Source organism: Ursus maritimus, unplaced genomic scaffold (genome assembly GCF_017311325.1).
Source record: "Ursus maritimus isolate PB19 unplaced genomic scaffold, ASM1731132v1 scaffold_28, whole genome shotgun sequence".
Classification (NCBI taxonomy): domain Eukaryota; kingdom Metazoa; phylum Chordata; class Mammalia; order Carnivora; family Ursidae; genus Ursus; species Ursus maritimus.
This window is the reverse complement of record NW_024425341.1, coordinates 15436779-15449529: the sequence shown is the minus strand read 5'-3', so window position 1 is coordinate 15449529 and position 12751 is coordinate 15436779. Positions and strand designations below refer to the sequence as shown.

Below are 12751 nucleotides of genomic sequence, written 5' to 3'. Positions count from 1 at the left end.
ACTGATAACTCCTCAAGTTTAAATAGGAATTTTAATTGAAAGTATGTATATCGTATATAACATGTGTAGATTTTGTATTGTCCTCAGGTAATCTAAGTAAATTTCAGTCTGCAAAAATAATCTTTCTGCATTGATGAAACCTGAAGGAGAATCTGCTTTCCTACCTCAGGCCTTACAGGTTTCCTTGTGGTGGGAGAAATTTATTGGCCTAATCTCTACAACCACCACCTCTTTGAACCTGACCCAGAGCTACTTTCCAGATATATACTTTAATCTGCTGCAAATTTATGAACCTGCTATGGTTCCTGCAAATAAATGTACATAGTTCTGTATTTGGAGATAGAGAAGAACTTAATCTGTTTCCTTGAGCATCAGCTTTTTTGTCTTCCTTCGTAGGTAACTTCATAGATGGGCATACTTCAGACTTCCTTAGATAATGAAACTGAATCCCCACATAAAATTCTCTAAATATAAAACCTTGAGAACGAAGGTAGAGAGTACATATTAACTATGCCTTTAAAAATGTTTATATCTCAAATGACATATGGTGTGTAAAGAGGTTCAGTTTTAGGGCTCTGCCACCATCTATAACAGTAATGGAGTCATTTAACCTTTCAGGGTTATCATTCTATGAAATGTCGTAGGTAGGGATGATTGATTTGAATTTGTAAGGTCCGTTTCTGCTATAACAGTTGTTTAATCTTAAAATCACTTTATTCTTCCTGATATTTTATTTGATTATAACTTGTTGCATTAATCTTGTTCCTATCTTTTTAATCCTCTCTAAACTTAATTTTTAAGTTTTTGTTTTAATTCCAGTTAATTAACATATAGTGTTATCTTAGTTTCAGGTATACAATATAGTGCTTCAACAACTCCATACATCACCCCCCAGTACTTATCACAGCAAGTGCACTCCTTAATCCATATCACCTATTTTACCCATCCCCCACCCATCTCTCATCAGGTAACCATCGGTTGGTTTGTTCTCTATAATTAAGAGTCCATTTCTTGATTTCTCTCTCTCTCCTTTTTTCCCCTTTTGCTTGTTTGTTTCTTAAATTCCACATGGGAATAAAATCACATGGTATTTGTCTTTCTCTGACTTATTTCACTTTGCATTATACCTCTAGCTCCATTTGCAAATGGCAAGATTTCATTCTTTCTTATGGCTGGGTAATATTCTATTGTATATATATTTTAAATCCATTTTATGAATTAAAACACCAGTTTTATAGACTTTGTCCCAGATAATGCCTTTTCAGCTGTCATTCATGTTAAATTCAGGGACATTTAAGTTCTCTTCGAAAATAAAATGTCAACATAATGGGAATAAACTGCCAAAACTGAGTAATACTATATGATTTTTAAAATTTGTTTATCCTTTTCAATAATAATTTCCACAACTGAAAAGTTGAATTATTTTTAAGATTGCATATATTTTATTAGTGCTTTTTTTTTTTTAAGATTTTTATCCATTTATTTGACAGAGAAAGAGACAGCCAGAGAGAGAGGGAACACAAGCAGGGTGAGTGGGAGAGGAAGAAGCAGGCTCCCAGTGGAGCAGGGAGCCTGATGCGGGGCTCGATCCCAGGACCCTGGGATCACACCCTGAGCCGAAGGCAGATGCTTAACGACTGAGCCACCCAGGCACCCCTTTTAGTGCTTTTTTCTTATATTCCCTTTTTAAAGTTGTTTTTGTCAAATTTAAAAGGTATATAAAATACTGCATTTATCCCTTGAATAATGCAGGGCTATGGGCATCAACCTCCTATGTAGTTAAAAAATCCATGTATAACTTTTGACTCCCCCCTCCATTTAACTATTAATAGCTTACTGTTTACCAGAAGCCTTACTGATAATATAAACAGTTGATTAACACCTATTTTGTATGTGGTATATATTATATGCATATTATTACAATATGCATACACTTTATTTTATTCTTACAACAAGATAAGCTAGAGAAAAGAAAATGGTATTAAGAAGATCATAATGAAGAGAAAATACATTTACTGCACTGTACTGTATTTGTCAAAAAAAAAAAAATCCATGGATCAATGGACCTGTGTGGTTCAAACCTGTGTTCAAGGGTTAACTGTATATTCCAGCATTCAGAATTAATACTTGTTAACATTTTGACATATTTGTTTATAGCTTCCTTTGAGGTAGATACTATCTAAGTGTGCTGCCTTTTTTAATAGCAATATTGACGATCATTAACCTCTGATAGTTTCTCTTCGCTTTTTTTTAAATCTATAGTTTTAAGACAAAAACTCACAATGTGGTACAAAGTTTACAATTAAACAAAGTTTTCACAGAAATCTAACACATGCCTAAAAAGATTTTACAGTGGACTTTTAGGTACAGGTCTAGACAATGTCGAGAACTGATAGATCTCATAATTCAAGACAGCATTTTGGGTGTTAGGTAATTCTTAGACTATAAGAAATTTTGTTTTGTTTTGTCTTTTAAAGTGAACCACTGATAAGATTAATCTTCTCCTGAGACCAGGGCTTTTGAAATCCTTCAACTCTTAAAGTGATCCTGTGAACTTGTATTGTCAGTGCCACCACCAATGGTTTTGGAGTTCAAAGTTCAAAAAGCAGAGAGGCTCCAAGAGTTTTCCATTGTAAGAGCATGGGCCTTTCTTTCCCTACTCTCCTGCCTTCTGTACCACTCTCTTCCCCTCCCCAAATACCTCAGCCAGTTGCTTGAACAAGCTGATATTAATAACTTCATAATTGAAAAAGAAAGGGTTGTATCAACATCAAGAGTTAGTACCTCTAAGAACAATTGCTTGGAGTATGTTCCAATAAAACTTTCCCTTCTCAACCAGTTTCCATTCTACAAATGGCAGCTGGTGACTTATTAACTGGCATAGTCCTTTGTTGGGAACAGCATTAAGCTCAGGCAGGGAACAACTTGACTTAGAAGTTTCAGGTATTCACAGCTTTTAAACAGTCTCTCACAGTCCTCATTTAGGTTGCCAGTGACATTTTTTTTTAAGATAAAATATCTGGACATGGAACCAAATCATCATTAGGTTGTTCTTTCCAATGTTTCACCATTTTCCCACTCAGGCCCCAGATTTTAACAAAAATGGTGCTACCTGTCTCCCTTCCTTCCTACTCCTACCCCTAAATAGTACACCAACGATCCCCTAAAACTACATACACGCTACACTGTAAAAATGCAGAGTTAACACTTTTGGAAAGCAGGCTGTGTGTTGTGGAGATGCTTTTTGAAGAACTACAGTATCGTTTGCTCTCCCATATATCCATTCTGCAAGTTTTGTCCTTCATGGAAGACCTTGGGCTTTTCTCAGCCAAGTACACAATGAGCTGCCTTGCAGCACTTCTCCTTCCCCTCCACTGGGATGGGTGTGCAAACTACACAGCTGGAAAAGCTTTAAAGTTGGGCGGCTCTAAGTTCTGTACTGACTCTTCAAAGGACATCTCCTCAAGCCGCTTCTTTGGTGTCAAGATAAGTAGAACTCCCTCCCTCTCCACTTTAAACCCACAGTCACGGGGCGCCTGGGTGGCACAGCGGTTAAGCGTCTGCCTTCGGCTCAGGGCTTGATCCCGGTGTTGCGGGATCGAGTCCCACATCAGGCTCTTCCGCTATGAGCCTGCTTCTTCCTTTTCCACTCCCCCTGCTTGTGTTCCCTCTCTCGCTGGCTGTCTCTCTCTGTCAAATAAATAAATATAATCTTTAAAAATAAATAAATAAATAAATAAATAAACCCACAGTCAGATGTGACAGGGGCTGGTACTTAGGAGAGTTAATTCTTGTCATTTTTTTTGTCACCACCCTCTGAAAGGTAGGAATGCCACATCAGACTTTCCTCATAGAAGGATATGACACCCCTCTCCTCGCTGTGGACACTTGACATTGGCTTCCTTGGAAGGGACCAGGTCATCCTCATTAGATATTTTCCATTTCATCAAGAGCATATAGTCTGTAGCTCCAACAGTCTGCTCCAGCTCCAGTCCCTGGGCAAAGCCTCATGGCTTTTCTGACTCTTCTTCTTTGGTTTGTTCTCTCCCTTATTTTCAGAATCAGAGTCAATTTTGCGCTTGCCTTCCTATAATTTTTCTGTCCCATATCCTGTTATCTGTGACTATAGGAACTTGGCAGTGAGGTCAGGGCAGCCCAGCTTCTCTTCTGGTTCCCATGTGTCATCCACAGCTGAGGACCCCCTCCACTTTAGGAGGTACTCCACTTTGCCTTTTCCACTCGTTGTTCGGGAAATTTTTACATCACGTATTCTTCTTCCTCATCCTGTAGCACCTCCTCCACTTTCTTCTCATTTTGTTTCTTCCTCAGTGCCCACCAGCTTTCTGGTCTAAAGGGTGATACTGCTCAGAGCAGCACCCAAGTGCATGAGAGGAAACAGTGCCACACTAACAGTGTGTCAGACCGGTGGGGGAAATGGCCTCCTGGAAAGGAACAGATCTCTTCACATTTTAAAACTTGTTTTGTCTTAATAATAGAAACAAAAGTTAATATAGCATTGTGGTTGAGAGTGTGGTCTTAGGAGTCAGAATACCTAGATTTGAATCTCAGCTCTTTTACTTAGGATCCTTGCCAAAGCTAATTAAATTTACATTTCCCCCATCTGTAAAGTAGGGATAGTAATGGTTCCCATATTACAGGATTATTAAGAGAGCTTAAAATGATCAAGCGCATAGGAAGGTCTTGGTATGTGTTAACTTTTTTAAAAAATGTAGTTAAATAGGGACTTTTGTGTATGGATGGCAGCAAGGTTACAATGCTAGGTGTCAGATTATTGCCTCAGCTTCAAATCTACCCTTCATTGCCCTGCTTGTAATCCTGGTGTTGGAACTAGCAAACATTTCTCTTTTGCTGGTAGAGTGTGCAGCAGGGACACTATAGGCAGAAGAGCCTTCTTTCTCTGACTCTGGTGTGCCTCTGTTCTGCTTGTTCGTAGGGGGCAGCACTGTGAAACACCCAGGGACACTCGTCTCAAGCTCTTCTGTGTCAGGGGCCAATCAGAAGATGGAAACCACACAGTAATTTGAACAGATAAGGTTCAATATGAAGATTTGTTCACTATTGACAGCAGTTATCTACTAAGAAGGAATCAAAATTCAGAAGAATATTCTAGGGCTGAAGGAGAGAACCTCAGGAAAGAACAAACTTGGAAGGGCAGCTCCCTCCCTAGGTTGGGATTTAAGCCTTGTTAGAAGAGGTGTATTCACAGCTAGAGCTTTTTTCCACAGTTACTGGGCTGAGGCTGGCAGACAGGAAAACATAAGCTAGGACTGGCAACCTGGAAGCTGCCTGTGGTGTGCATTGGGCCAGTGTTGACAGACAGGGAATCATGGGATAAAACTGGCATCAGGAGATCCCCCACAGTGATGCAAGTAGGCTAAGGCTGGTTGGTGGGCAGGGAACTGCAAGTTATGACTGGTAAGCTGGAAACACTTTCGCTGGAGTATAAGAAGGCCAAGGACCCTAGGCCTGATCTTACTTTATGTTTATTTGTTTGTTTGTTTGTTTCTAAAGGATCCAAAAGAGAGGGTACATAGTGAAATCTCCAGATATTCAAGTTCTTCCAGACAATAAAATTCCAGCTTGAGGGAAATGACCTGCCAGAACATTTTTAAGACCTGTATAAAGGAGTAGAGGAAAAGGGCATAAGAGTCATGCTATGGTTGGTGTTACGGACTGAATGTTTGTGTCCCCCCAAAATTCATACATTAAAGCTCTAAACTCTAGTGTGGCTGTATTTGGAAATGGGATCTCTAAGGAAGTCATAAGGTTAAACGAGGTCATAAAGGTAGGCTCCTGATCTGATAGGATTATTGTCCTTATAAGAAAAGATATCAGGGCGCTCACTCACACTTCCTTAATGTGCCCACACATAGGGGAAAGGCCATGTGAGGATACAGAAAGAAGGTGCCACCTGCAAGCCAGAAAGAGAGTTCTCACCAGAAACTTAATATGCTGGCACCTTGATCTTGGACTTGTAACTTCTAGAACTATGAGAAAATAAATTTCTGTTGTTTAAGCCATCCATTCTATGGTATTTTGTAATGGCAGCCCAAGCTAACTAATACAGTTGGGTAAGTTCAAGGTGATTCATTTAGAGTAAAATAGTCTGAACTATTAATGATGTGTTATGTTTATTTCTTTCAGTTGCAGTTTAGAAAACTTTCTTGGGAGTCTTGTAGCCAGGCCTAGAAGACAGTGGCTCAGGGCATAGCTAGAAATTTTGTCATGAAGGGTCAGCCCTCACTCTCAAGAAATAAATAGAATACCACATACCATATAATCTAGATGTTTGGAACTGAGCCAGGAAGACTGAGAGAAAGGTGGTAGAGGCAGATGGGAGCCTCAAGGAAATGCCAGGCCGTTGGAATAGTTTTATCATCATGGACACATTTAGAGAACTCCCAACTTATAGTACCACAGAAGCATTTGATACATCAAATTTTATACATGGAGCTGAGCTGCCAAAGACTGTTTGTGGACCCTGCTGATCAACAGAGTAGACACTCTTGATGAACTGCTTGTATTGGCCAATGGAGAAGGAAATGTTCTCATTTAGTTTTCATTTAATCTTTACAGTTTGTGGAGTTAGTATTTATTTGCCCATTTTTTACAGTTGAAAATGCTGAAGTTCAGAGAGATTATTTTTCCCAAGGTTACCTAACTAGGAAGTGGTGAAGTTGGCATTTGAACATATGCCTGAAGGATTACAAAACCAATGCACTTTTATTCCAAGATGCCAAGTTGTGTAATGTGGAAGAACACTGGATTTGGTTGTAGACTCAGTTCCTTTCTGTATGACCATGATGAAGGCTTCTCTAGACTAGGCTAGTAACTCTTCTGTAAAATGAGGCTAATAATATATGTGCTGTTTGCTTTTTAAAAAATAATACAGAATTCCACAGCTTTCTCTAAAGTCTATACGTGTGTGTATGTTTCTTTAAAGCATGATGTTGGTTTCTGTCTTTTTTTTTTTTACCCATTCTTTCATAACTTGTTTTTTTTCCACCGAGCTATGTGTCCCATGAATCTTACACTAGTACCACCTCCTGATCTACCATATCCTTTTTAATGGCCACGGACTACTACTTATTGATGTGCCATAATTTATTTAACTATTATCTCACTGATGGGAATTTTGAATGTTTCTGTTTTTTCACTATTAGACACAGTGCTGCAGTGAATATCCAGGTTTCTGTGTAGACGCACATGTTACATTCCTAGGTCCATAGCTACTGGGTTTTAATAGCAACTATTGAATTGTTCTTTAAAATGGTTGCATCAAAATATATTTCTGTCAGCAATTGTGATGGACTTCTAGCGTCTCCTTCATTTAATATTATCAAATTTAATTGTTTCCAATTTGAGTGTGAAAAAATGATTTATCTTGATCGTTATAAATTCCATTTCTATGATTGCTGGTGAGGTAGAGAATTTTTTGCTTGTTTATTGTTTCCTAGGAATTGCCTTTTAATATCTTCTGCCATTTTTTTTTAACTTATTGATTTCTAGGATATATAAAAATTAAATCCTGTTCTTATTTTGTAGGTCATAAGTGTTTTCTCTCATCTTAGGCCCTTAAAATATATTTACAGACCTATAAACTTAAACACATATATCATTTTCTTTGTAACACAGATGTAACCATACTGTCCCTATTGTTCTGGCCTCTTAAACTGATTATTATATTAAAATGTTACTATTATCAATAAATATAGATTTCTGATTCTTGTCTTATAATTGGGTATTCTCCCAAACTCTTTATATACTGTAATTTATGTTCAATATTGTTTATTTCATTTTCAGTTCTTAAATCAGATTTGATAGGGGTTTGTCTATTTTATTGGTCTTTTCAAATACTACTTTTTAAAATTAAATTCATTTACCTTTTATTGTTTTGTCTACTGCTTTTATCTTTATTGATTATTCTCTTCTGTTTTCTTCAAATTTATCTTATCCTTTCTTTGGCTTCTTGAGTTGAATACATACATTTACTTTAAATTCTTATTTTTAAAAAATATATTTAAGGATATTAATTTTCCCATGTCAGTAATGGCTTTGACCATATTACACAGATTGCTGTTTGTGAGTCCCTAAATGTCATTTATTTTCAAAAACTTGTAATCTCAGTTTTCATTTCTTCTTTAACCTAAGAATTGTCTAATTGTATAGTAGTATATCTCAAATTTTCCAAAGTGGTCTTTTTTATGTTAATTTCTTTGCTGATAAATTTTAGCATTTTTTCATATGAGGCAAGGAATAAAACCTAAATGTTTTCTTTTTAAAACAATATATATCCAACTTTCAAAAATAGAATAAATAGATAATATAATGCATAACTATATATGCACTGACAGCTTAAAAAATAAACCATCAATATATACACCTCTATCATAATTCTTTCTTCTCCAGAGATAAACACTGTTCTAAATTTGATTTTTATCATTTCTATGCATGTTTTCATAATTTTATTATAAATGAGTGTACCCCAGAATAATATATACTTATTTTATAGTGTTCTTTTATAATTTGTATTTTATTTAATATTATATTTAAGAAATTTATCTATATTGATACAAGTACTCCTGGTAAATTTATATTCATTACTCTATAATAAATTATATTTTATACATTTCATAAAAATTATTTTATATTAGAAAAAATTATTATTTAGGATGGCAAGCTTATTCTTTTTATTGTCTCTTCCATGTGAATATTTCATTGAATCTATATAACTTCCACATTTTTATCTTATTGATATTTTTGTGAAGACTAACATATGGTCAGTTTATATTTGGTTTGTTAAAAACAAATAAGCATCTTACCTGTTTTGTTACACAGATTCTTTTTCTTACATGGTTTCTTCATTTGATCTACCTATTTCTAGTAAAGATATATTCACATTTCAAGCATGATTGTGAATTGGTCAAGTTGCATTTTTCTAACAGGTTTTCCATCATATAATTTTAAGTTGGTTTGTTTTATGTGTGTAATATCTTCTTGGTGAATTTTTCTTTGTCCCATTTAATGCTTTTGGCCCTTAATTTTGTGTATTTTCAAACATTTTGGTCAATGTTTAATTCTGAATCTTGTAAGGAATGTTTATATGGCTTCTTAAAAATATGATATCATTTACTCTTTTTTAATGAGAGAGTCTAACCCACTCATGTTTATTGACGTATCTGCATCTATTTTTTGCTGTATTACGTGAGCATGTGTAATTTTTTTCTCTTTATGCCCTGACATTAGATTGGTCCTTTTTTCCCCCCTCTTTTCTCTCTCTAGTGGCTTGAAAGTTATACATCCTGTTTCGAGTCTTCAAGTGGTTACACATACAAGACAAATTATTGAACGTGTTTGACTGTATTGCCTTCTCTACCCCACAATTCTGAAGTTAGTTACATTAATGCCAGATAATTATTGATTTTTAATATGCTTTAATTTTTAAAGGAATCATTTTTTAACAATTGTAGTAAGTTTCACAACCACTTTCATGGCATCCATTTATTTAGCAAATATTGAAGAACTTGCTACAAGCCAGAAACTGGGGAAACTGAAGTGTACCCCTTAAAAATTCCTGCCTTTGTGGAATTTATATTATTTCAGAAGACTAGATGTATAAATTTTATATTTGTCAATATATTTATAATATGTAAAGGCCAGATGAGATCATCAAAGAAGTAATTATAGATTTTAAAAAGAGACGAGGTCGGAGGACTGGCAGAGAAGTACCAGCAGGAGTACGAGTGCTAGAGGAGTAAAAGGAAAATCAGGAAAGTGATGTCTTGGAAACTGGGAAAATTATTTTAAGGAAAAAAGAGTTATTGATTGTGTCAGATGCTATAAGATGCAAACTGAGAATTAACCTTTGAATTGAGCAACAAAGAGGTCACCGATGACCTTGATAGGCAGTTTTAGTGGAGTGGTAGAGGGGAGCACCTCCGGAAGTAAAGGAAATGAGAGACAGGAAATTAATGCTAGAGACAAAAGCGGGGGGCAAGGGAAGAGTAGCTAAATGGAGAAGTGGGACAGGAAGCCTTCTAAGACTGAAGGAATGCCAACATGTGTATGCCGAAGGGAAGTATTCAGAAGAGGGAAAAATAGGGAGATAGGCAGGGCAAGGGAGGTATTGCTGGAGCAAAGGCTTTGAATAGGTAAGAGGAGATGAGAGATACACACTAAACCACTATGCATACTGCCTTCTTAGATTAACTCTTACTCACATCATCCTCCTTTCAATATTGAGGTGATATTTGTGAAAGTACTTTGTAAACTTACAACGTAAGCTACTATAACAATACAAATGGAGACTTTAGAGTAAGTGGTCAGTTACATTTTTTTTTTTTAATTTTTACAACTTTTTTTTTTTTTCCTATTTGATCTCAGCCAGGGAAATACTATTGGCGGGTCTTCAGACTGTGTGTATTTCTATATGGACACGTTTACCTAGCATCAAAACATTTCACCTAGAGTACTTGGGATTTTCCCACACTGAAATTTGATATTTAACCTTTCAACCACCCAACAGGCAAAGAAAATGTTACCGCTTTTATCTTCTTAGAAGCTTGTAAATGAGCCTGAAGCCATTTGAGAAAGCCAATTGTAATACTTCCGTGAACATCTTTTTAGCTGGAATAAAAATAGATGTGAATAGAATGTCATAAGATTCTTATCCAAATAATATAACTAAAAATCTAAATCTAAAAGATTTTTGCTCTTTGGTGTTTTATAAAAATGTTAGCCCTGTTGCCAATATCAGGTAAGACATAATAACAAATGCTCAGCTTCCTACATGAAATCGAATAAATGCTCATTCTTTATTTTTAAAAATTAGTATTGGTTTGATTTAATATCAAACAATTTTTAAAGAAAGTAATAAGGATGAGTAATCAAAATAATGTTGGCTAATACAAATGGTTTTTATTTTTCCTTCTTCCATTTTTCATTCTCATGGCTCTGTTTCTCACCTGCTAAAAGGTAATACATTATACAGTGTTTAGATAATTGATATAATTGTTTCAAGTTACCTCTTTAGGGTATTATCAGCTTGTAGGCATCAGTTTCTCTAATTGTCAAGTAGTGAATCCTTTATCTGGAATTTAATCTTGCCTCCCTGGGAAAATCAGACCTTACCACAGAGTAAATTTTCGAATTGCTGACCTGATGTAACATGAGACTGTGCCTTGGCAGTGAACCTTTGCTTTCTGTTATTCATAGGAAGGATAATGATGTACTGTGTTGCCTGAAGGCCCTTGTTTCACTACCTTAAGAAGTAACATCTAAGTTCTAGTTGCAAAGGTCTGAGTTTGGAAATTCCAAAGAAGATAATTGCACTGACACAATATTTTTATTTCTTTTGGAAAGATGAGATAATTAAAAAATGTAGATTTTATTATTTCTCCCACTTCTTAAACCGTTCATCTTGCTCATGTTAGCATGACTTAGAGGTTCTACAAAGTTACCTGAGAATGATCATTACTTATTTTTATTAAAACATTTTGTATTTTGTTTTACAGCTGTGTTTGAAATTTTTATTTCCATGTAAACTCTCCATTTTTATAAATAGGAAAACTGAGATTAAAATGTAGCTCACAATTTTTCAGTAAAACAGAAAAGATAGAGCTTTCTAGAGCTAGAAGGAAAATTCCCCTAAACATTTTTAGTAAACTTGAAAAGAATGTTAAGCGATTCCCATAAAATAATTTCCTAGGAGGTATAAAATGTAATTTCCGAGAAGGAATAAAGTGAAAAGGCAAACTTAAATTCTCTTTTACCTTTAGATGTCTGTGATTTCATTTTTCTGCTGTGTGGCCTTGCACTTAAATATAAGATAATTTATGTGCCAACTCTGAGATCCGTGCTTGGGTAGTTTTCATTAGCAGTTGTGGAAGATCTTTTTGAAATGAAAAATTCCATTTCCTTCACAAAATATGCCACGTCTAAAAGTTTTGCAGTGATGCCTTCCCTTAAACTTAAATGTCTGTATTCTCCTAATCTGTGAAAAATAACACTATAAAAATTTTAACATATCTATTTAGAATAGGCCCATATGAAGCTAAGAAACCATAATTATATTATATTTAATAGTTAATATTTGTCAGTCACACATGCTATGGTTTCATTATTTTGAAGTTTGATGATACTTTCTTTTCAAAGTGAATTTTACTATATTAAAGAAAGAAATGAAGCTGTTAGAATTTGAAAATAAAACTTAAGTTTATATATATGAATTTTCAGTTTATTTTTCTCTGTTACTTGGATTTTAGATTTAGAGTTTTTAGGGCTTTTTAAAAATATTTTGAGTATAACAATCTGTCATCAAATTTAGTTTGAGAATAACTCAGTTTTAAAATTGTAGAGCAAAAATTTGAAGACCATTATATTTTTTCCTACAGACGGTTCAATTCAGATTTTGTAAATTAAGCCGTAGGACGGTAATTACTGTTTAGCCTCCCATAGCTAATGTGGATAGGGCTGTGGAGGTGGAACACAAAACATCTGTTTACACTAGACATCTCTCAATATTTAAGGATGGAGGACCAGACCCAGTGTTTTCATTCTTTTTTTTTTTTTTTAATGATTTTTTATTATATTATGTTAGTCACCATACAGTACATCCCCGGTTTCCGATGTAAGGCTCGATGATTCATTAGTTGTGTATAACACCCAGTGCACCATGCAATACGTGCCCTCCTTACTACCCATCACCGGTCTATCCCATTCCCCCACCCCC

The 12751-nt window shown here is 35.3% G+C and overlaps 1 protein-coding gene and 1 pseudogene across 1 annotated transcript in view; one reads left to right on the top strand and one right to left on the bottom strand.

The window, feature by feature from the left end:
- The window catches only part of MICU3 (mitochondrial calcium uptake family member 3), a 101943-nt gene that overhangs the window by 17106 nt on the left and 72086 nt on the right, over positions 1 to 12751 (top strand). The window lies entirely within an intron of this gene.
- LOC103681360 lies at positions 3785 to 8886 on the bottom strand (annotated as a pseudogene).